We start from the raw sequence: 26,492 nt of genomic DNA on the forward strand, positions 1-26,492 counted from the left end.
TATCTTAAAGAAGTTAATTGATAGGGAGGAAAGCCTTACTAGTTTGTTGTTAGTGAAAAAAGTGCCAGGAGACGAGAAGGTGGTAGGGAGAGAGGCAGGCACCTCTGTGGGAAGGCTGGCCAGGCTGTGACCCTGGATGCATCCATCTCATGTCATGGGCTGGGCCCTGCCTGAGCTAGGCCCTGATTCTTACTGCTCAGTTACTTGACAGCTCCTGTCCGCCACCTCTGGGCCTCCTGGCAGTGTGGGTCTGTGAGCCCCCTAGAACCCATTATGTTGCTGACTTGGGCCATTCTGCTGGCTCTACCTCATTCCTTTCCAAAATGCGGGTAACTCGGGCCCTTGGTGGGAACCTGATGGGAAACAGAGGCTGGAAGAAACTCTGCCACTAATTTACTGAGGAATTTCTCTTCCCCGAGCAATGCAAAGTGCTAAACTGGTATTTGAAAGTGAAGAGCTGACGTTTAAACACAGCAGAGGCAGTATTTTCAACCAATTTTTTTACTCACAAATAGACCACAGGGTATGAGCAATCAACCAGCTTGTTTTCTTCCCCACATTTTTACATATCTGAACGTGCATATACATAATTTCATATAGGGACTTCCCTGGTGGTTAAGAATCTGCCTGTCAATGCAGGGGACACAGGTTCGATCCCTTCTCCAGGAAGATTCCACACGCTGCAGAACAACTAAGCCCATTCGTCACAACTACTGAGCCCTACCAGCCAGAGTCTGTACTCTGCAACAAGAGAAGCCACACGGTGAGGAGCCGTGCATCGCATCTAGAAAGTAGACCCTTCTCACCGCAACTAGAGCAAGTCTGTATGTAGCAATGAAGAGCCCATGTGCCGCAATGAAGACCCAGTGCAGCCAAAAATATATGAATAAATAAACAAAGAATAAATAAATAACTTAAAAGACTGCTCTTGTGGACAGCTGACACCGTGGGCACTTTGGTCAGCTTTAACAACCACCTGCTTGTTATTTAGGACAAGAATCATAATTTTCTCCCCTTGTCAATTGAGAAAAGTGGAAAGTTTAGCTCGGAGAGTCCAAAAGATGCACCAGCTATGACACAGCAAGAAAAAAAAAAAAAAGATGTAAAACTGGCCTTGAAATCATGGAATGGAGTGGTTCATTTTGACCACATTTGCCCGTTTTCTCACCCTTACAAATCCCACCTCTGGCAACAACCAATTTGTTCCCTGTTTTCTATGAGTTCATTTATTTGAGATTCCACATATAAGTGAGATCATACAGTATTTGCCTTTCTCTGCCTGATCTATTTCATTTAGCATAATGCCCTCAAGAATCATCCATGTCATCCCATATGTCAAGAGTTCCGTCTTTTTATGGCTGAATAATATTCCATTGTATATACATACCTTATTTTCTTATCCATTCATTCATCAGTGGACACTAAGGTCGCTTCCATATCTTGGCTCTTGTGAATAATGCTTCAATAAGCATGAGGAGTACAAATAACTCTTCAATGTACAGCATGGTAACTATAGCTAACAATGCTATATTGTATATTTGAACTATTGAACTTTTAGCTACACACAAAATTGTAACTATGTGAGGTAATGGATGTGTTAACCAACCTTATTGTGGCAATCATTTCACAATATATACATATACCAAATCATCACCTCTTATATCTTAGATGAAGTACATAGTTAAATATCGATTATCTCTCAACAAAGCTGAAAAAATAAAAAGTGTTACCTGTTCAAATCCTGCCTGCCTGCACCTTGGACTGCATGTGACTTGAGTATCTGTTAGATTCTGCATCTCAGTTACCTTCTAGATGAGGATAATAATGGTGCCTTATTGTGATATTACAAAGACTAAAGGGGAGGGATCACATCATGCCTTGTAGTCTTTATAAATATGTGGGAGATAAAACCTTAGAAACACAGACTCTCTGAGTCTGAATCTCTGGCTCTTTGGACACAGAACTGACTGAAAGAAGAACACTTCCTCTAGCCCCATTTTACAGATAAGAAAACTAAGGCCATGGAAATGGAAGGTTTTTTGGTTTCAGTTTAGGAAATTAAATTAGGAAAAAGAAAATTTAAGAGATCAAAGGAAAGCATCTGAAATAAAAACACAGAGACAAAACAGCAAGGCCAGACTAAATAGAAGCTAGACAGAGTATCCGTGGAAATGGGAAGGTTGAGAAGGTTAACAAAACAGTGAACTCATTTCTGACAGGTAACCGGAAAGAACAAGCCGTGTTGTCATACTCCTCAGAGGCTGGCTGGGCAGCTGCCAACATGCCAACAGCAGTCCCCCGTATTGCCCCTCCCTGAGCACTGCCACGAGGCTCCACACTCCTAACCCTGCTCAGCCATGTTTGGGGGCTGTTCCCATCAAGCCCCTTGAGAAGATTCACTCTGTGCTTTTTTTCCAGTTGGCTGCCTGTTGGTTGCAGTTGGCCTTGTTCACACCTTTATCTGCAGAGTGTTCAGAAAGCACTGTCTACAAAGCAAGCCCCTCTCTTGAAAGCTAAGGGCTGGGCAATCAGCATATGCTGTGGCACATCCTGGATCCTTCCAGAAACGTGGTTCCTCTTCTCCAGTCATCCCTGTACACCTTGACTTAGGTTACACACACGCATGTGCAAACACACACACACACACTCACACACTTGCGCACAGCAAAAGAGAAAGGAACAAAAATCTCCTGCCTCCACTACTTGTCAAGCGATTCCATCCAAACTGACCAAGTTCACTCAGGGACCTGCAGGATGGCTCAGCGTCAGATGGTGGCAGAATAAGACAGATAAGAAAGCAAGGGGTGGACTGGAGGGAGGGCGCCAAGGTTTGTTATCTCTGGCCCCTTTAAACATTTTTCCTCTGTTATGAAGCAACGTCTGTATTATCTAACCCCCACCCCCACCCCAGCTCAAATGAAGTGGGTGGAGCAGGTCCATCCACCCATTCTCCTCCCGCGAAGATGAAGTCACCTCCTGAGTTCTTTCCTGTGTGTCTGAGTGTAGCTGGCAGGCGGTTTGATCTGTCTCTCTCTCCTGCAGGTGTCCTCTGCGTGGCTCCAGGTGAGATGCCACAGGCTTGTGGGTAAAATGTTCAGCTCCTACCTGTTGGGAGGAGAGCCCAGCTCCAGCTAACCTCGGCAGGTCCCAAACCAGATCGTCCCAGCTGGCCCTCCCTTTGTATTTCTTCATCCTACTCAAGACAAGCAATTTATTAAATGTGCCATTTGATGAGATGGAATCTTCATGCTTTGGAGGCGTGTTGCTTTAGATATACTCATGCGGCAGAGAAATAGCTTTTTCTGTGAAATTGTGAGCTATTTGGGGTTCTGGGAAATAATCCCTTATCTTTACAGATGGCTGGAACACACAGTATAGTCACGACAGCGCAGTAGATTGGAAAGAGTAATAATCATTTGAAGGAAAATTGAGGAGATATACCTTGTTTTTTGAGTTTAAAATTTATCTCACATGGGATAAAATGCACTCTTTTTACGGTATAGTTTTATGAGTTTTGACAAATGTATACATTCATGGACCCACTACCTCGATTAGGATGTAGAACAGAGACTTCCCAGCTGGTCCAATGGTTAAGACTTCATCTACCAATGCAGAGGGTGAGTTCGATCCCTGGTTGGGAAGCTAAGATCCCACATATCTTGCAGCCAAAAATAGAAGCAATATTGTACCAACTGCAACAAAAGCTTTAAAAATAGTCCACATTAAATATATATATAACAGTTCTATAGACCTGTTCATAGGTCTATAGAAACTTCCTTGTGCCCCTTTTTTTTTGGGTTTGAATTGTGTTCCTGCAAAATTCATATGGTGAACTCGCAACTCTCAGTACCTGAGAATAGGGCCTTATTTAGAGATATAGTCTTCACAGAAGAAATCAAGTCAAAATGAGGTCCATTAGAGTGGCCCCTAATCCAACATGGCTGGTGTGAAAAGGAGCTATTTGGACACACATGTGTGCATGCCCAGGATGCTGTGTGAACATGAAGGTGCCCACCTACAAATCAAAGAGATGGGCCTGGACCAGGTCCTTTCCTCAGAGCCCTCAGCAGGAGCCCACATTGCCAACAGTGTGATTTTGGACTTTGAGGACCATTAGATAATTTTTAACACTTAAACCATTCAGTTTGAAGCACTTTGTCATGGCAACCCTTTGTATCAGTTTATTATCAGCAAACTAATACAGCCCCTTTACAGTCCACCACCTGCCCCCACCTCGGCCCCTGGCAGGCACTGATCTGATTTTTGCGTCTATAGTTTGGCTTTTTTTCAGAATGTTGTGTAAGTGGGATTACATAGTATGTAGTTTTTTGAGTCTCTTTTCATTCAGTAGAGTGCTTTTAAGATTCACCCACGTTCCTTTTTTTTTTCCATTCAATTGCCGAGGAGGATTCCATTTTATGGATGTACCACAGTTTTATTTCTCCATTCACCAGTTGAAGCCTATTTAGTTTATTTCAAGGTTTAAGGTATTATGACTAAATTGTTCATTAATATTCACATATAGCACTTTTTTTTTTTGCATGTGGACCTTTTCTCTTGGATAAATACCTGACAGTTGGATTCCTGAGTCACATAATAAGCATAGGTTTACATTTGCATGAAGTTACCAAATTTGTTTTCAAAGTGGCTGTTCTATCTTTGTATTCTTGCCAGCAATATATGAACATTTTAAGTGGTGTTTCACATCTTCCCCACTGTACTTGGTCTGTTTTTGTTTTTGCCAATAGTATCTATGTATAGATATTTCACTGTGGTTTTACTTCCATTTTCCTAATGACTAAAGATGTTCAACATCTTTTTTGTGGTCATTTGCCATCTATATAACTTTTCTCTGTGAAGTATCTAATCAAATATTTCCCCATTTTTAATTGTTTTTTAAAAATTTGAATTTGAGAGTCCTTTATCAAATAAATATTTGCAAATATGATTTTGTTTTGCAAATATTTTCTTCCAGACTATGACATGTCTTTTTATTTTCTTAACAGTATCTTTTGTAGAGCAGAAATTTTAAGTTTGGATGTAGTCCAATTTATCAAAAAGAATTTAATGGATCATGCTTTTGATATCACAGTTAAGAAATCTTTACTCAGGGTCACAAAGTTCAGAACACCAGCTTTTCTTGTTGACTGAGCAGCTGATTCTCATCTTAGATGGGTCACTCATCCTTTCTCAGCCTTAGTTTATCTCTCTGTGAAATGTGGAGACTGAAATGATAGTGTTTTTTCAAACTAATAGACAGCAAGTGGAACCCACTTTTAACTGAGATCGTACATAGTACCCCAGTACATAAAATCGAAGTGTTCTTGGGGTCTTGCCTTCCTGGGGTCTTGTGAGCCATGTTTCCTACCTTTCATTTATACACAAACCACTCGATGCCCTTATGCAAATGCAGAAGCTGATTTGTAGGTCCGGAATAAAGATGAGGCTCTGCAGTTCTAACAAACTCCGGGGGATGGCTGATGCTGGTCCAGCGACCTCACTTTGAGTGGCAAAGCTCCAGAGTGCTCTCAAGGACAAAACGTGAAGTCTACTTTTGTCAACATAAGACTTTGAATTTCTGCAGTGGATTTTTTTCAAAGAGAGAATAATTTTCCCACTTCAATAATTCTCTTTCCCTCCTATGAACCCCATTATTACCCCCAGTTAGCTGATGGGTACACCAGGGCCCAGGTTTGAGCCAAGTTCTCTGGAATGTGGAGGATCAGTAGAGAAGAACGCTGCCAGCAGCTGGGGACATGCACCGTCATGAACTGTATAGCAGAATGAGTGTAACACTGAGAACTTGTTCTCTTTCATCAGAAACTCAAGCTGGCTTAAGGAAGAGGGGGGATGTGTTTTGGCCAATGTAACTAAAATGTCTGAGGTTATGCTGGCTGCACATATAGTTGGATCTAGAGGTTTGAATGCTATCATACAAATAATGGCTCTGAAAATTTTAGTTCTGTGCTCCTCTGAATTGGTTTCACTCCCAGGCAGGTTCTTCACATGCCATGATAAGAAGACCACTGGTGGTCTAGGCCCACATTTGATCAGCTGAGAACCACAAGCAGAAAGGTAGTCCCCTTTTCCAATAGTTTTGCCAAAAATTTTACATTTGAACTTCACTGGCTTAGCTCAGGCCACGGGCCTGCCTATCTACGTAACAATGACTGTGGCCAACGGGCCTGTGGGATGCTGTCAGCTGATGGACCAGGCCTAAACGATGCTTATAGCCTGGGGATGAAGTCAGCTTCACCTGAACCACATAGACTTAAAGTCCAGAAAGAAATTTCCCAAAATAAAGGGTAATATTGTTTGCTTAATGGGCAAACAACAGTGTCTGCTACAGTTATTATGAATTGATATATGTGAAAACCTATGTTTTTGGTTTTGATTTTGAAGGGGGAAGAGGAAACAAGAATCTGTAACTCCGGCCACTCAGGAAACCTCTTCCTGTGTCTTAGATCCCTCAACTCCTCCTTGGCACTCAATCTGTTTCAAGCTCCTTGGACCTCCTTTCTCCAATTTCACTGCAGCCCCCAACTTCCAACACTTAAGATTTTCATGCTGTCTTTTCCAGTCTGACAAATGCATTTCAAGGCTAAACATTTGTATTCTTATTATCTCAGAGTTCCTTGGACTTGAAGTGAGAATTGCAAGTGAGGACAATACTTGATACAAAATAATTGTTTACTAAAGGTGGAATTTTTATACTAAAGGCAGTGGGGGATTTCCAACCCCCAGGACGGAGGGATCTCCTTTGTCCTGCCAAATCATCCACCTGGTTTTACTGACCTACAAAATTGGCCAAGGTCACAGCCTTCTAGCCCTAAAGCAATCCCCTCTTTCTGTAGGCGGCAGTAGAAACAGGTAGAGTCAGGGCTGGGCTGATTCAAGGCAATGTTAGGACTCTCTTGGGAGGAACCCTTAAATAGGAGTGCAAGTGGCAAATCCTGCCTATTGACAGTGTGAAAAGCCTGTAAATTGAGACCTCAGGAGAGGAACATTCTTGCTTTCTCTCTGGCAGACAGAAGAGGCTGGTTGGGGCCTGGCAGTCATCAACTTCAGTCATTCAGCTGGTGAGAAACACCCCTCAACTGTCAGTCTGCAGGCAGGTCCACACTGCTCCCCAGCAGGAGGATGATGGTTCTGGCTACAAAAGAACGAGTTCTGGCCAAAGATGGGAACTTTGGGGTTTTGTGTGTGTGTGTGTGTGTGTGTGTGTGTGTGTGTGTGTGTGTGTGTAGGATCGAGTTGATGTCCCTGTAATGTCAGGTTAGTCTGATCGGGCATTTTATTGAATGACACAAATTCCAGCTTCAGTAACAGTACCCCAGTGTCAACAGTGGATGTAAATAGATTGTCTTATAAAATGAGACCATACGTGCACGGTGTCCCAACCTCCCCCTCCCGCGTGTGTGAGCTATGAGACCACACTTGGCACCCGTAGGCACCCCTCCCTCCCTCACCCGGCACACACAATGACCCCCTTTATGCGCTGCCCGCCGGCTTCCATGGGAAGGGCACTCAGTATGTGCAGAGTCTCACTACAGTACCACTGTACCTGGTAATCATTAACCCGAAATGGCATTTATGATGGTGAGAGGTAGTGTGTGCTGTGCTCCCTTCATCCCTCCAGCAAACAGAATGTACTGACTCTAAACAGGTAGGACCAGTTGCTGCTAGGCCCTCGGAGACACCGTGTTCTGCAGTGGAATTAGCCGTGCATAATGGGCCCATTCAAGCTGGCGGCAGGAGCTTTCCTCTGTGGGCCGCACAAATTCAGGAGCTGGGCCTGGACCGCAGGGGCTGGAGGGCAGGTTTAGGTTTCTAAATGGGCTTTGTTCACTCACTGGAAGAGAAAGCTCCAAAGCCGAGCCCTGGGAACCAGGCTTTAAGCTTCAGATAGATTCCCTCAGGAGTCAGGGGCTGAATAATCCCTTTGAGCTGCTTCAGATCTGATACAAGGTTCGATCACCTTAGGGCCTTTTCATGTAATGATTGGTAAGGGGAGGGAAAGCCATGCTTGAAGAGCAGCTGGGGTTGAGGTGAGGAGAAAGACCCAGAGGAGTTTTATCCTGCCAAATCATCCATCCGGTTTTACTGGACCTACAAAATGGTCAGGTTAGCCAACTACCTAACCAGAGGAGTTAGGTAGTTGACTCAAAACACGCAGCCAGCTTGGCCCAGAACTGGAGGCAACACAGGCACAGGCCTCCCAATACTTGCTTTGGCCTCTTTGAGGGAGAGGCCACCAAGGCTCCTCACACAAGGAGGCAGGTGTCACTCTTTCCTCGGGCCCTTGCTACTTATTTTATTTGGGTGGAAGAGGAGAAGCCGGGGTGTGGCAAACTTAGAGCAGGCAGGTTCCAGTCTGGGTTCTGGTCCCAGTAGTTGTATGATGGTCGGTCCACCCCTTCATGTCTTTGGACCTCGGTTTCCTCAGCTGCAAAGAGAAAGCCAGGACGGATGACCTCTAGAGTCACCCATAGCACTGATGTTCAGTAGAGAACATTCAGCCATGGACAGGGGCACCTGGGGAAGCCTCGGGCGATGGGAACGGTCCTGTGGGATGAAGTTGCTGAAAGGGAAAAGGAGAACTTAAAAACATCAATTTGTAACTTTTATCTTCCTATCATTGTTTCACTAGAGTTCTCTTAGAAAATGATAAAGTGCTAATTAGAATCTTAGAGTCCTGAGTCTTCTCTGGTGGTGCAGTGGCTAACACTCCAAGCTCCCAATGCAGGGGGCCTGTATTGAACCCCTGGTCAGGGAATTAGATCTCGAATCCACCTGCAATGCAGGAGACCAAAGAGACTGGGTTCAGTCCCTAGGGGGGACAGATCCCCTGGAGCAGGAAATGGCAACCCACTCTAGTATTCTTGCCTGGAAAATTCCATGTGCAGAGGAGCCTGGTGGGCAACAGTCCACGTGGTTGCAAAGAGTCAGACACAGCAGAGCACACGTGCACACTTGAGCAACTAGAGCTTGCTTGCCACAACTACAGGTCCCACTTGCTGCAATCAAGACTGAGGACTCCACTTACTGCAACTAAGATCCAGTGCAACCTTATAAAAAAAAATTTAGAGTCCCTTTTTCTTTCATCCTTTTCCTTGTCAAATGTAGTGTCTTGGCCAAGGTTACAGGGAGAATCGGTAACAGATCTCCCACTTCCGGTCTGGAAAGCTTCCAGTGACCATGTGACCACCTGGGTTCAGTAGCTAGTGACTAGACCATCCCTCAGCAACTGCGGCAACAGTAGGAAGCATGACGTCAGTGATGGAGCTCAGACCCTGTGCTATACACATTACCTACCTCGGTTCATTTCTTTCTTTAAATTAAAAACCTGAAACAAACAAACCTATGTCTCATTTAAGTGTTTTCTTCTTTGCAATCATTCTCTGTGCTTTGGCAGTCTTAAAACCTTCTCGAGGCTAAGTCCAAGATTTCTCTTGGTAAATGTCACATTGCACTTGAAAATATGTGGGTTATTTTCAAGTATCTTTTAATATTGATTTCTAACATAATTCCACAGTGATAAGAGAACAGACTTTGTATGATTTCAAAACCTTAAAGACCATGAAATTTTTGCACCATGTTTTACATGTCTGGATATGTTCCAGTATCTCCTGGTTTATAGTCTATGGGAACTTGAGTAGAATTTGTACTCTGCTGGTGGGTGAAAACTGTATAAATCTTAATTATGTTGAATTGGTTCATAGTGTTTTTCAGGTCTGCTATATCCTTCTACCTTTCTATTTATTCTATTAATTTTTGAGATTTTGATACTGAAAATCCAACCAAAAATCTTAATTTATTGACTTAAAAAATAATTGTAATATATAGTGGAACTATTGTAACTTTGTTCCGTGTTTTCCAAGCCTCCTGTAAATGTGTTTAAAACAGACAATAGGTATACTCTCACCTAATATAATGGTATATGTCAGTTATATCTCAATTAAAAATTCAACAACCTATGATAGGTGTGCTCTTACCAGTTTCATATAAAGATATGGAAAGTAAAGCTGGAGGACGATTTGTCTAAAGTCACAGGGTCTAAAATTCGAACCCAAGCAGTCTGGCTGCTGAATCTGCTTACCTAGTCATGGCACCATGTTGCCTTGATATGGGCTTTTATTCAGAGTTATGGAAATATCCCATAAAGATGGATTTTAAAGTGCTCTCAGCGTTCCTGATTAGAAAACCAGCTGGTGAATTGGGCACTCTCTTTATGGGCTGTGTGCCTTCCTTGGTACACTAGGACAAGGGCCTGGGGACGGATCAAGTTATTCTTAGGCTCTCCACCTCCTGCAACAGGGTTTCTTTTCCATGTACAGTGTTGCCAGGCTTGCTAACACCCTGGACCTGGCCAGTGGGTGATCTCACACGGAGTCAGTTTGCCTAGAATCCTCCAAAGAGGAAGAAAACATTGTAATCATTCTCTTTCTCCTGCTACTAAAGCCAGCATCAGTCCCAAGGCCCTGGAAACTCTAGCCCCATAAAGATCCTGTTTCAGTGTCTTCGTGTGATGATTGGGTGGGGAGAGGGGGTTGGATGGAGCAACTGGAGTAATCAGTCACTTTCAAAATGAACAGAGCCTCTTGACATGCTTTTCTCTTATCTTGTCCTGGAGAAATTCATTTCCGATATAATCCTCAAAATAGAAAATGGGCAGTGTGCCTTTTCCCCAAATGGACAGGCCAAATCTGGCCTGAAGCGGCTCAGCGATTGGCATTCTGTCCCAGACTCCTGGGTGGAGGCAGAGAGAGACTGAGGTACCCAGTGTGTTGCCAGAGGCCTCCTTCGCTCTGGGGTATCATGACATCAGGTCACAGAATATGCCTCCTGATGACATTCAGTTCTAGGAAAAATGTTTGGCTTTATCAAACTAGAACTGGCTGACCTCAGGAGAGAACATCCCCGGGACTCCTTGGCCCTTGCAGCAGGCCTGAGCTGGACTCACTTCAGTCTTACTAGCAGCTGACCTTAAAGGTGACTGGGCTTGTGGGGTCAAAGCTCACAAAACACAGCCTCTAAGGTTTCCCATTTGCCTTAGACTGTGGGATTCCCTGGTGGCACAGTGGTAAATTATCCGCCTGTCAATGCAGGAGACACAAGAGATGTGGGTTCAATCCCTGGGTCCTGGAGTAGGAGTGGCAACCTGTTCCAATATTCTTGCCTGGAAAATCCCATGGACAGAGAAGCCTATTGGGCTACAGTTCACAGGGTGGAGCACATGTGTGCTAAGTCTCTTCGCTAGAGTGGGTTGCCATGCCTGCCTCCAGGGGATTTTCCCAATCCAGCGGTCAAACCCGAGTCTCTTACATCGCTTGCATTGGCGGGCAGGTTTTGTGTGTTTTTTTTAATCACTAGTGACACCTGGGAAGCCTATAGGGTGAAGTAGGAAATCTGCTCCGGTGTTCTTGCCTATAAAATTCCATGGACAGAGGAGGCTAGCAGGCAGACTCTGTCCTCACCAGGCACCACAGTCAAAATGCCCCTTCTTTTCTTTTTCTTGGCCACGTCATACAGCATGTGGGCTCTTTGTTCCCCACCCAGGGACTGAACACACACCCCTTGTGTTGCAAGCACAGAGTCTTAATCACTGAACTACCAGGGAAGTCCCTGAACTGCCCCTTCTCCAGAGAAGTTCTTCCATTACCCTCAGTCTGGGTTACATCCCCTGTGATTCTCCACCATAGCGCTTATAATTCCCTGTACAATCATACATTTAATACAAGTCCCTTCTCCAAAGCTGTCAGCTCCACAGAGAAGATGAGTGCCTGATGGATCCATCAGTACTCAGAGATAGTGCATGTTTAGGCCCAGACCACCGCAATAAAGCAGATATCACAACAAAGCTAGCCACATGAAAGTTCTGGTTTCCCAGTGCAAATAGAAGTTCTGTTTATACTATATTGCAGTCTATTAAGTGTGCAATATAGCCTTATGTCTAAGAAAAGCACTGTACCTACATTAATTTAAAAATAATGGTTAGCCCAAAAGGCTAACCATTGTTTGAACCTTCAGCAAATTTTAGTAGTAACATTAAAGATCACTGATCACAGATCACCATAATAAATCTGATAATAATGAAAAAGTTTTAAATTCTGAGAGAATTACCAAAATGTGACCCAGGGACATGAAGTGAGCAAATGGCGTTATAAAAATGGTACTGATAGACTTGCTCAATTCAGAGTTGTCATAAACCTTCAGTTTGTAATAAAACACAGTATCTGCAAAGTACAATAAAACAAGGTATGCCTGTTCAGTGCTGGCACTTAGTAGTTCAGTCAGTTCAGTCGCTCAATCATGTCCGACTCTTTGCGATCGACCCCATGAATCACAGCATGCCAGGCCTCCCTGTCCATCACCAACTCCCAGAGTTTACTCAAACTCATGTCCATCGAGTCGGTGATGCCATCCAGCCATCTCATCCTCTGTCGTCCCCTACTCCTCCTGCCCCCAATCCCTCCCAGCATCAGAGTCTTTTCTAATGAGTCAACTCTTTGCATGAGGTGGCCAAAGTACTGGAGTTTCAGCTTTAGCATCATTCCTTCCAAAGAACACCCAGGACTGATCTCCTTTAGAATGGACTGGTTGGATCTCCTCGCAGTCCAAACAGCACTTGTAAGCATTCATTAAAATATTTGTTGAATACAGGAAGCAGAGGATATTACATCAAAAATCGATAAGAAAATATTGGAACGAGAAATGATCTTGCATGTTTATTTCAACCCTGGAAAGGGAGGCTCGGGCTGATAAAGTGACTTGTTTAAGGTCACGGGGCTGGGTGATGAGAGCGCTAAAATAGAATCCAAGACTCTCTGCTTCAGTTCACGCTTTAACGGGGTTACTTTTCATGTCTGCTCCTTACAAAAGCTCTCCTGTGGAGTGTTCCCATCCCTCTGCTCCAAATACAGCTGTCATCTATTCACTTCTTTGCATCCCTATGACCATACTCTGGGCCAACCCACCATCATCTCTTGCCTGGAATTTCAGGAGCTTCCTAAGAAGTCTCACAATTGCTCCCCTCCCCTCTTCACTCCCTCGACACACAGTAACTTCAGTGATTTTTCTGTTTTTAACGTATGCATCACAACATGTCATTCCTCTGCTTCAATCCCCTCAGTGATGTCCCAAATGTAACCACACTCACTCCTTATCTAGGCTTCTGAGCCCTGCATCCTCTGGTCCTTGCCTCCCTCTGCTCTCCTCCACACTCTTCCTTTTACCAGCTACTTTCTACCCCCGCTGGCCTCTTTCTTCTGTTGCTCAAATACTTCAGGTTTGCAGTTTCTTCTGCCTGGAATACTTTCTGCACATCTATTCATCCATCATTTCACACAGTCTCACCTCTGACTATCCTGGGTAAAGTGACTTCTCCTGCACTTCCACAGCACACTCTATCACATTTGCTACCTTTGCAATATAAATCACTCTCTGAAATTATCTTAAAAAAAAAACAAACTGATTTGTTTTCTTGTATACTATCTGCCAAATCATACCCTGATGTAACCCCCATGAGAGCAAGAACTGTCTTATATCACTGTATGTCTGGCACCTCAATCAACATCCATATATGTTCAGTGAATCTGTTGAATGAATTAGTACTTGCAACCACTTCTGCTTAATCGGAGTTACTTTCATGGATTTGTTCCTGAAGGTAGTGACAAAGAATTAACTCATCCAACACCCTAGAGTGTTTATGGAGAAAAGGAAGATATTCGGATAAGCCAAACATTTCCAAAACAACATCAGAATCGCCAGAAGTGCTGGTAAAAATAGAGCTTGTTGGGAGCCATTCAGCATCCAGGGCTGAGTCAGGAAGTTGCTGGGCTTCCCAGGTGGTGCTAGTGGTAAAGAACCCACCAGGCAATGCAGAAGTTCGATCCCTGGTTAGGAAGATCCTCTGGAAGAGGGCATGGCAATCCACTCCATTATTCTTGCCTGGAGAATCCCATGGACAGAGGAGCCTGGCAGGCTACAGTCCACAGGGTTGCAAAGAATCAAACACAGTTGAAGTGACTTAGCACACAAGCACGCAGGAAGTTGCTGGCTACCGAGAAAAAGTGGGCCAGTTTGGAAAACCACTGTGTAATGGGATCCAGCGCCAAGTACATGTTCTTATCTTTGACTTTGTATCTACGCTTCTGGGAAATAATCCTAACCACAGAAAAACTTTGTGTTCAAAGATATTTATCACACCTTGCTTATAAACGTGCAAATTTAAAAACAAGAGAAACGTTCCAAAGTAGGAGAAATGATTAAGGAAACTATGATACGGTCATTTGATGGACATTAAACTTACAAATATGTTTCTACATGAAAAGTATTTTGACTTTGTCATAGTCTGAGTATTCATGATTGTTGGTTCACAGCCTCAGAAGTTTCCTGAATGAAATTTGAAACTGGCCTCCATACATGAAGCACAAGGAGTGAAGGAAGAAGGAGCAGACCACTTTAGATGGGCAGGTGGCAGGTTTAATAAGCGAGGAGACTTAAGTACATGGTTTGGTTTGAGGGGCTGCAAGATGAGTAGATCTTCATACCCACCTGCCAGAATCTTAAAAGGTTATGCAGAGGACTTGATGGGGTGGAGGGAAGACTGGAAGGAATTATATTAAAAAGCTCACAGCAATTGTGTTAAGCTTGTCAGGTATGAGTGATTTTGCCTTTCTCCATTCTCCATGAAGTGATTCTATTGTCTCTGTAACTTACCAAGCATGCGTGCTCAGTTGCTCAGTTGTGTTTTTAGAATGAAGAGCAAAATTGGAGGACTCACATTTCAACACTTAACTATTAAACTATAATAATTAAAGCAATTTCTTCTGGGTATAAAGTTAAACATATGGATAAAAATACAGAAATAGACTTATGTATTTAAAGAAAATTAATTTTTGACAAAGATGCCAATTTGTGGGGAAAGAATAGCCTTTTCAGTCAATGGTGCAGAAACTATTGGACATCCATATGTAAAAATGTTGAACTTTTTTTAGTCATATACACAAAATTAATTTTGAGTGAATCAGAGACATAAATTTCAGTTGAAACAATAAAAATTTTAGAATAAAATGTAAAAGATCTTGGAGACACTGAGTTATACAAAGATTTCCTAGATATGACACAAAAAACAAAAACATTGTTTATAATCAAATTTAATTTAAAGTTTTTTTTTTCTCTTTGAAAGAGAATGCTAATAAAAATGCAGGCCATAGACTAGAGGAAATATTTGCAAAGAACTGCGAGTGTAAATGTTTGTGTAGGTTTTCTTCATAATCACCAAAAATAAGAAACAATTCAAATATCTATTTACTGGTTAATGGATAAACAAATTTTGGTACATGCACACACTTAAATACTACTCAGCAATGTAAATGAATACACTAAAGACAAGGGTGATAAGTCTCAAAAACATTGTGCTAGGAGAAATGTCCCAGGTAGGGGGCTTCCCAGGTGGTGCTAGTGGTAAAGAACCCACCTGCCAATGCAGGAGACATGAGACAGGGCTTTGATCCCTGGGTCGGGAAGATCCCCTGGAGGAGGACATTGCAATCCACTCCAGTGTTTTTGCCTGGAGAATCCCATGGACAGAGAAGCCTGGGGGGCTAGAGTCCATTGAGTCACAAATAGTTGGACATGACTGAAGCAACTTAGCACACAAGAGAAACGTACCACATGCATAAGATTGTAGGACTGTAGGAATCCATTTATTTGACATGCTGGAAAAGGTGAAAATATAGGGACAAGTATCAGAGCAGCGGCCACTAAGGATGCAGATGGGGAGAAGGTGTTGAATGTGAAGGAGAACAAGGGAACTTTTTGAAGTAATGGATATTTGATGTATTTCAGACTGTAATGGTGGCTACGTGACTATTTATTACATTTATTGAAACTCATGGAAATGTGTACTTCAAAAGGGTGAATTTTACAGTATGTAAATTAAATTTCAATATACCTGAGCAAAGGAAAAATAAAGAGAATAGTAAGAGAGGAATTGTAGACATCAAAAAAAAGGCAAGTCTCTCAAGGAGTTTCGCTGAAAATGAGAGATGAAATGGGACATTTGCTGGCAGGGGAAGTAAAGTCAATGTGAAGTGAAACTTTAAAATTTTATTTTACAATCATTTTTTGACAATGGAACGAGAGCACTGAGTAAAGAAGTCCCATCTTTGGGCTATCAGCAAGTTCTCTTTGTTCATTGATGAGAACAGTCCAATAGTGAGAGAAGAGAATTAAAGGAGCAGAGTCCCTGAATTGTTGAGCCCAAAGGGACTTACTGGTTTCAGAAAGGACCATGGGCAATATTCTTTACAGTGGGAAAGTAAAAGTGAAAGTATTAGTCACTCGTCGTGTGCGACTCTTTGTGACCCTGTAGACTGTAGCCGGCCAGGCTCTTCTGTCCATGGAATTCTCCAGGCAAGAATACAGGAGTTGGTAGCCATTCCCTTCTCCAGGGGATCTCCCTACCTAGGGATTGAACCTGGGTCTCCTGCATTGCAGGCAGATTCTTTACCCTCTGTGCCACCGGGGAAGCCCTTATAACAGGAGGGAGGGCCCAATATGTGGGTCTCAATGCCAGCAGTTGGTAGATGCTGTGGTGGGCATCTGGGCATTTTCTTCTGATTGCTTTTGTTTTCTCTGTCAGTAGAAATCAAGGTCAACAACTGAGAGAGCTTTCACTGTTAATGACTACCAGCTCACCTAAATCTGGCTATTTCTTCCCATCTTCACTAAACTACAAGCAGCAAATGCACCGTGCTTTGCATTTGACCACCACCAAGTGACACTCCAAGGGCAGCCAACAGATCAGCTGATTGGACCGCAGTGTTAAGCAATTCCATTTTGTTGTTGTTGTTGATTTGTTTTTTATTTGAACTGACCAGAAACTTTGGGGCCAGATATTGCCAGCTGGAGTTCATCTTCAGCTTCAGTTTTATAGCTCTTGTCCGTCTGTCTTTCTTCCCTGTCCTTTATTTGGGCATCATTTGCTCAACTAAATAAAGTACACGCTGTCAACAGAAGTCCAGCCCAGAGATCTCTGGCCCTTGAATCCATCCAGCATCCTGTCTCTTATTTTACTAATGTCTTTCTCAGTATCTCAGTATCTAAATTAAACTTGATTTCGCTCTCCTCTAAAATACTTTTTTTTCCTCTTTATCCAGTATTCCCACCTCAGTAAGTGCCACAATCATTGGAATTCTCTTTCTTTCTTCCCTTTATCTCCATCCCCTGTTGCTTCCATCTTTGGGCTATCAGCAAGTTCTCTTTGTCCTTTCTTCAAGACATCTCAAGGAACTGACTGCTTCTTTTCATCTCTATTTCCTTAATCTAGACCATGACTAACATCTTTTACTTGGACTGCTGAAATGACTTCCTTAATTTTCTCTGCTTAAGCCCCTGCATGCATGGAATCTATTATTCATCATGGCATACAAAATTTTATCTGACCTGAATCTTGCCTATTTCTCAAACCTCATTTCATGCACTCTCCACTTGCTTACTCTTGCCTGGCTGCACTGATCTTTCATTCTTTGAATATCACATGCTCTTTTTGGCTCAGACTATCTTCTCTGCCCCTTTTCCTGGAAGCTCCTCCATCTGCTCCTCAAATGCCTGGCTCTCTCTCACCTTTAAGATCTCTGCATAGTTGCCACCACCTCACTGATGGCAGTGCCTTCACTAATGCCTTCCCTGACTACTTTATTTAAAAGTCATTCCCTAATTCCTTATGCAAGTCATTGATTTTATAAGTCTAATCTCTTTTGTTTTGCTTCTGTTTCTAAAATCTTTTTTAGTATATTTCTCTACTAGACTGAATGTACAAATGGACAATAGCCACACCATGCATAAAAATAGAACTTTGACTCACAACCTACAGCAAACTGCCCGGTAAACCAGTCCCTTTATCTATAATAAACAACCCAGGAAGCCAGCCTGCTTTAGGTCGGACTTGCAGGAAGCCAGATTTCTATATCCAATGACAATCTGGAGAGCTAAACAATATTTCTGTGACAATTGGCCCCAAATGCCAAGAGTTGATTAATAACTCTAATTGTAGGTTCCTTCCAATTTAGAACTAAATCAAAGGAAGTGAAATATGCATCCCTAATCGATTATATAGGATGCCCTGCTTCTAGTTTGGATGCCAATAGCTTCCCTATGCTAACAGCCTCCAACTAGGCCATAATGAAGTCTCTCTTTCTTTCCACTGTAAAGCTTTCGCATTCCCCTATTAGCCTTTGAGTTTCTGCCAAAAAGCATCTGCCTGACTGCCTACCTGCCTGCTAAGCTGCTCCAGTCGTGTCCCAACTCTGTGCGACACTATGGACCGTAGCCTGCCAGGCTCCTCTGTCCATGGGATTCTCCAGGTAAGAATACTAGAGTGGGTTGCCCTGCCCTCCTCCAGAGGATCTTCCCGACCCAGGGACTGAATCTGCATCTCTTGTGTCTCCTGAATTGACAGGCAGGTTTTTACCACTGGCACCACCTGAAGTGAAGTGAAAGTTGCTCAATCGTGTCTGACTCTTTGAGACCCCAAGGATTGTACAGTTCCAGTACAGAGCTCTCCAGGCCAGAATTCTCCTCATTTAACTGAACTGGAGTGGGTAAGCTTTCCCTTCCCCAGGGATCTTCCAAACCCAGGATTCGACCCCAGGTCTCCCACATTGCAGGCAGATTCTTTACCAGCTGAGCCACCACGAAGCCCAAAAGGTAGCTGACTTCCTTGCTATGGCAAGCTCAGAGTAAATAGCCTTTGCTTTTTTCATTTGATCTATAAAAACAAATGGACTGTGCCTTGCTTACGATTGTGTTATCAAGGCAACAGTGTCTACTCAATAAATACTTGGTGAATAAGTGAACAAATTAACAAATGGAAACCTAAAATCGTTAGTTAGATAGTCAATCTTTCCCCATTCTGGCTTCAAACTTATTCCTTGCCGTATCCACTCTTACATCCTCCAAGCTTAATTTCTCAAGCAAATCACATACATTCTTTTCTATAACACATGGAAGTTTTTTCTTCTCCATGAAATCTTTTTTTTTGATTACCCAAGCCTTTGCTTACTCTCCCTTCTCTGAATTAAAACAGCACAAACCAGCCCATTTGGTTTTTAATTTCTTTTAGTTCAGGAGATGTCTCTTCTTCTGAGATTGATGGTTGAATTTTCTGGTACCATTCATGATGTCTAGAACAAGCCATAATACAAAAAATAGTGATAATAACAGTTTGATCTTGTAACAATGCTGAGGGTTATGTACTGCTACTATCCTCATTTTACATATGAGGAAACTGAGGCACAGAGACTCTCTTGCCTAAACTAATAAATTAGTAAAAGGTAGAGCTGAGGTTTGAATTCAGTTCTGCCTAAATTATGCTGAATATATGTCAGAGCTACATACTATATGAACTACTTTTCATATACTGTACACATACTAGGTACACATACATGAAGAAAGACTTCATGTATGGCCTGATTGGAGGCTGTCAGCATAGGGAGGCTATAAGCATCCAAACTAGAGGTTGGACTGTGAAGAAAGCTGAGCACCGAAGAATTGATGCTTTTGAACTGTGGTGTTGGAGAAGACTCTTGAGAGTCCCTTGGACTGCAAGGAGGTCCAATCAGTCCATTCTAAAGGAGATCAGTCCTGGGTTTTCTTTGGAAGGAATGATGCTAAAGCTGAAACTCCAACACTTTGGCCACCTCATGTGAAGAGTTGACTCATGACACTGGGAGGGATTGGGGGCAGGAGGAAAAGGGGACGACAGAGGGTGAGATGGCTGGATGGCATCACCGACTCGATGGATGTGAGTCTGAGTGAACTCTGGGAGATGGTGATGGTCAGGGAGGCCTGGCGTGCTGCGATTCATGGAGTCACAGAGTCAGACATGACTGAGTGACTGAACTGAACTAGGTCCTCAATAAATGTTTCTGAAATTGATGAAATAACCAAATTAAAAAGCTCCATAAACAAAATAGAAAAGGGAGCAGAACTCTTTAGGATGTCCAAAAGGTTAAGAGCAGCAAAGGTCATGGTGACTGGATGAGATGAAGCGGGGACCCCAAGTCCTGTTCTAACCCTAGCCTCCTGCTGTGATTCTAAGACAAGCTCTTTCTTCTTCAGGGTTTCTTCCCCCATCTCATACTACATCGGCACTTCCACTCCCTTGAAACTGTTTCCCAGGATGGAACCAAACAGTGACTGTAGGATATTTGGTGATAGCATTAACCATTCTTTCCTTCGTGGGTAAGTTAAGATCAATTCAACCATCCTTTCTGAGGAATGGTCCTGGATGCTAAGGAGAATGCGGTCAGCAAGCAGGCAAACTGCATGTGCCTTCTAGCAGTTTGTGATAAGGAAACATGGAATTCAATTCAATGAGTTCACAGACCTTCCCCCACCTGCTACATCAAAGTTGGAATGAATTGCTATTTCATATGATACAGATTCTTGAGTAATTAGAAAAGTAAATCAAGTAGAAGAATTGGAAAGGTTGATCTTTTTGACTGGCTAGACACGAGGTGTTATAATACTACTATACCTGCAAAATCATCAGAAAAGATTTGAAAAATTTGCATTTCCCAGGTAGTTCAGTGGGTAAAAAACCCACCTGCAATGTAGGAGATGCAGGAGATGTGTGTTCGATCCCTGGGTCAGGAAGATCTTCCTGGAGGAAGGCATAGCAACTCACTCCAATATTCTTGCTTGGAGAATCCCATGGACAGAGGAGCCTGGCAGGCTATGGTCCACAAGGTCACAAAGAGTCGAACATGACTGAAGCCACTGAGCATGCATGCATTCAAAAGTAGTGCTGGATTAAGCAGATATAAATGTAGTCTTTGTTTAGGGATGTTTCTTTGAAGGAGTCTGGGTTACATCATACCTCTCCTGGAAGCATGGAAAATTATGATGTGTGATAAGTATAATCAATGGAATGCAAAGCACCTGGTACAAGAAAATTCCCCAGGGACAGCTAACTCTGGACAATGGTCCTCACTCTCTTAGCCTTAATGCGTCTTCAGCAAGCCTTGCTTTATATGATGCTTTGAAGAAATGGGTGGATGTGTCATCACTGAATCATTGAGAACTAATACCTCAGCATGATCTCAACTATGAAAATACAGGTAAATACATTGCATATACAGGTATTTGCATACACATACCAAATTAAGAAAAAAATCCCAGAATTCTAGCATACGTAATACATATATATTCTTTTCAGATTATTTTCCATTGTAGGTTATTACAAGACATTAATGTAGCTTCCTGTTCTATACAGTAAATCCTTATTGTTTGTCTTTTTTATATATAGTGGTATGTACCTATTAATTCCATACTGGATACATGTAATTTTAGTTTTCCTTCTTCAGACTGTTCTGTATTTTATGACTTTTCTAAAATGAGTACAAATTACTTTTAACATTAAAAAATGCGTTTAGTATATTTAAATGTTTTGCAACAGAAGGGGTAATTTCCTTTTAAGAGTAGCTCCTAAGAAATATTCTCTTATTCATAAGGTTTTTTAAATTGGTAGATTAAAAGCATATTCTATGAGACATCCAATATATTCATTTCATTTAACACCTGACCAACAGCTCCCAGTTTAAGACATATTGAAAAGCTGATAGTAGATATTTATTAAAAAGGAGTAGAATTTACCACTTATGATTAGAAATGTTGTCACAGAGTTTTGCAGTGCAGAACAATGTCTCCTGGGTGTCTATTGATTTTTCCTCTTTCTCTGTCTCTCTCTTTCTCTCCTACAGCCCTGCAGTTAGGGGTAAGGAGGAACCAGCAAGTACCTGAAACTCCTCTGCACACATTTCAGTTAACAGTCCCTGAGTGAGAGCTGATAAAGGAATGATTGCTTACACAAAAAGACCTTACCCAGAAATTGTTAGAAACTGTCAGACCTGGAGGGGGTGTCATGGGGAAGGAGTTTTGATATTAAGCTGACCTGAAGTCCCAAAATTTTATCCCATTGTTATTACATAATAAAAGATGTGTTAGCAAAAAAGAATTTCAATCAAAAAAGAATTTTAATCCTGGTATAAGTTCAGGATTAGTTTAAGTGACAGTTACTAATGGTAAAAGGCAGTAAGAGAAGCCCTAATTATAATTAAAATAGTCACGGAAATCTAGATTTTTAAAATAAACTTAGAAACCTTCCATCCCAAATGTTTTATTTCCAGAAGAATAAAGTCAAATACCCTTGGAATGCAAGGAGATCAAATTAGTCAATCAAAAAGGAAATCAGTCCTGAATATTCATTGGAAAGACTGATGCTGAAGCTGAACCTCCAAAACTTTGGTCACCTGATGTGAAGAACTGATTCATTGGAGAAGACCCTGATGCTGGGAAAGATTGAAGGCAGGAGGAGAAGGGGGTGACAGAGGATGAGACGGTTGAATGGCATCACCAACTCAATGGACGTGAGTTTGAGCAAGCTCTGGGAGCTGGTGATGGACAGGGAAGCCTGGTGTGCTGCAGTCCATGGCGTCGCAAAGAGTTGGGCACAACTAAGCAACCGAACTAAACTGACTAAAAGGTCAAACAAAATGCAGACAAATTATATTTTAGCTGAAGTCGCACAACTGATTTTTGCAGAGCTGGCTCTGTTACTGAGATTTTGAATATTCCAGTTTTTTAGACATTTAGCACTGCCTTCCATCCTAAAGTTAATATTTCTTATAAAAAGATTGGTATCACAGGTATAATCTTTAATTATTTTTCTGCTGACATTTATTTATAGCCAATAATTGCTGTTTTACTTTAAAAAAGCATATAGTCTGTGTGGGGGGGGGAGTGATGGAAAATTAATGGCTCTAATATGAATTTCACTTAATGTATTCAATTCCCTATGTTGTTTAGGTCATAACATCCCCATGGACCAAGGTACTCAATGTCATCTAGAAGCAGAACAATCAGTTTATCAAGTTTTGTTTCCACTGATTCATGAATTCAAATTCCACTTGAAATTCAAATTTACAAATTGTTAACCTCATCAGCACAAACAGGTTTGTGTTTAGAGTTTGGGAAAAACAGTGACTGTTTTATTTGGCATGAGATTAAGAGAGTTGGGGAGAAGAGATTTGTTGTTTTCTTTGGCGGAATTTAAGAGTGTCCTTTTCCAGAGTTCAGTGGTAATGAATGGAATTATTTGCTATGCTTTAGAGCCTCATCTGAGGGAAATTCTAAGAGTTCTCAACTTTTACTTTTCTGAGCTTAATGCTGATATAACTGTCCACTGGCCAAACTTAGGAAAGAAATGGAGCAACAGCAGCAGCAGCAGCAGAAAGAGAGAGAGAGCGTGTGTATGCGTGTTACAGGGGTAGGGGTAGTGGTTTCAGTTTTATTGCTTTCTTCTCTCAGCCATGTACCTTTTCTTTGGCATTGCCAGGTTTGGAAATTTTTCTTTTCTTTCTTTCTTTCTTCTTCTTCTTTTTTTTTTTTTTTTTTGGTGGACTGGAAACAGAAAAACTCATTTCCTCTTGGTTTGGCTCTGAAATCAGTCCTGGTAGAGGCTTGGTACAGTTCTTGGAATCCTGGGCTCTAAAATACCTATTTAACACCTTTGCCATGCTCTTGTGGTTACTGATTAGGTTTAGAAGAGTGAAGCAGGTGAGGAAGAAGAACCTGATTGGGAAAACCCTTGGCTACCTGACTAGTCTCACACCTCTTGGTCAAAGTGCCCATGTTCTCTGCCACCAAGTGGTATGTTGGGTTGCCAATGTTAAGAAAATGCTTTCACCTTTCTACTTGTTTGGACTCACGGGTATTCCTAGAACATCTTATGATGAGGCAAATAAAAATAGCCATCATTGTAACCCAGTATAGAAAAAAAAAAAAAACCACTTCTTTCTTACCAGCCAATGAGGTGTTTATGTGCAATTTTTCTAGCTTTAGAGTACTTTCCATATTTTTCTTCCTAGCTACTGGGGCACAGAAGTCTAGTTCTGTCAGTAATATACAAAGTTAATCCACATGGGTGGGGGTTTCCAGGGAACTAAACCATACTTAGAAATCAAATCCAAGAATCATATTGATAATAGAAGTCTTGAGAGGGACCCAACAGTTGACTGACTCTAATGGGAAAAAACCAAACTAGGCTGCTAGAGATAAATTGGAAGAAAAGTTATGACCAACCTAGATAGCATATTCAAAAGCAGAGACATTACTTTGCCGACTAAGGTTCGTCTAGTCAAGGCTATGGTTTCTTCTGTGGTCATATATGGATGTGAGAGTTGGACGGTGAAGAAGGCTAAGCGCCGAAGAATTGATGCTTTTGAACTGTGGTGTTGGAGAAGACTCTTGAGAGTCCCTTGGACTGCAAGGAGATCCAACCAGTCCATTCTGAAGGAGATCAGCCCTGGGTGTTCTTTGGAAGGAATGATGCTAAAGCTGAAGCTCCAGTACTTTGGCCACCTCATGTGAAGAGTTGACTCATTGGAAAAGGCTCTGATGCTGGGAGGGATTGGGGACAGGAGGAGAAGGGGATGACAGAGGATGAGATGGCTGGATGGCATCACGGACTCGATGGATGTGAGTCTGAGTGAACTCCAGGAGTTGGTGATAGACAGGGAGGCCTGGCGTGCTGTGATTCATGGGGTCGCAAAGAGTCGGACACGACTGAGTGACTGAACTGAACTGAACTAAGGTCACATGATTTTTCAAGGCAAAGCAAGACTTCATCTTCTTTCCATGCTTCTTGTTTCATGCTATAATCACAATGTATAGATTTGGGGGAAATACTAATACCATTTCTGTAAAAACTCAGATATTTTGCTGACGCTTCTGGGTTGACCAGAACCCTATATTGCTCTCCCAGCTTGTTTGTTTGTCAATAACCTGGAAGCACTGATGCAGATCAGGGCAACTCAAGTGAACCAGTTTAACCTGAAGACCTTAAAAAAAAAATCATTCTGCAGAAGTAGAAACAGATCAAATGATTGAGCTTCCACCGCAAGTTCTAACACATCAGGCTTATCTGTGTTTTCCCTGGTTGAAATGTTCTATCACCAAAGACTGCTTTCTCTTGGTTGGAGAGCTAATCAAAGCCTGTTGAGCAGTGAGCAGTTAGGAAGAGCTCACATGGTCAACATCTCGGGGGCTGGGTTATGCATACCCTGGAAAACTTTCCCAGCAGGCATCTCAAGAGATTATGTGTGGATAACTGCTTTATGGGAAATTGTTAATCTCTTTCAGTTTCCTAATGTGCTGGTGCAAGCGTAGACAGGGAACAGATCTTGATTGCAGTGTCCCCAGCAGTTGGCACAGCAGGCTTGCAGTAAACTTGTTGAAAGAATGAGTAAGCCACTGATTTCACCACACTCTACACATATAGCAATCAGCAAAGAACGATAGAGGTGAGGGGACAGACACTTTTAGAAAGAAAATGATCTCTTCTGATTCAGAATGAAGGGATGCTGAAAATGACTACTTACAGGATAAGTCCTTCCTTAGATTTCATTGATGATTCCTCTGAGTCTTAGTGTCTTCATCTGAAAAGTGGGATTGATACAGCACCTACGTCCTGGGGTTGCGGTAAGAGTTCATTAGGGGAATCTATGTAAACCACTCCGACTATCTTGGGTTTATAGTAAATACTGCTGCTGTTGCTGCTGCTAAGTCGCTTCAGTCATGTCCAACTCTGTGCGACCCCATAGACGGCAGCCCACCAGGCTCCCCCGTCCCTGGGATTCTCCAGGCAAGAACACTGGAGTGGGTTGCCATTTCCTTCTCCAATGCGTGAAAGTGAAAAGTGAAAGTGAAGTCGCTCAGTCATGTCTGACTCTTAGCAACCCCATGGACTGCAGCCCACCAGGCTCCTCTGTCCATGGGATTTTCCAGGCAAGAGTACTGGAGTGGGGTGCCATTGCGTTTTCAGATAGTAAATACTAACTAAACATTATTATATAAACTTTCTGTCTTAACAATCTTGTGTATAAACTAGGAATAGTTCTTACCTCATAGTTTTAATGTACAAAGTACTGAAAACAGAAGCCAATACTTGAGTGCCTTCTGCTGCTGCTGCTGCTGCTGCTAAGTCGCTTCAGTCATGTCTGACTCTGTGTGACCCCATAAATGGCAGCCCACTAGGCTCCTCTGTCTCTGGGATTCTCCAGGCAAGGATACTGGAGTGGGTTGCCATTTCCTTCTATAAACATTATTTAAGGCACTTTCATTATTACTAATTCATTATAACAACCTGATGAATCATATGCTGTTATTATCTCCATTCTGCAGATTAGAAAATTGAAGTTCAGATGAGATAACCACCTGTTCAAACACAGCCAGAAAATAGTGGAGCCAGGATTGGATCCCAAGTAATTAATTCAAGAATATCAGTCATAGAGCTTTGCTGCTTCTCACAAACATGGGTAAAGCATTTAGCAGTGTCCAGCATGTATTATAGTACATGCTGATTTATTACATCTCAATAAATGTTGCTCAATAAATGCTGATGGATATAGCTGTTTTTTTGTAGT

At 42.3% G+C, this 26,492-nt stretch overlaps 1 long non-coding RNA gene across 1 annotated transcript; it reads left to right on the plus strand.

The window, feature by feature from the left end:
* LOC106502903 lies at positions 20,774-22,271 on the plus strand. Its single transcript, XR_001296577.2, has 3 exons — positions 20,774-21,128; positions 21,771-21,784; positions 22,197-22,271. It is a non-coding gene; the product is annotated as an uncharacterized LOC106502903 (long non-coding RNA).

The sequence above is a fragment of the Capra hircus genome, chromosome 15 (genome assembly GCF_001704415.2).
Source record: "Capra hircus breed San Clemente chromosome 15, ASM170441v1, whole genome shotgun sequence".
NCBI lineage: Eukaryota > Metazoa > Chordata > Mammalia > Artiodactyla > Bovidae > Capra > Capra hircus.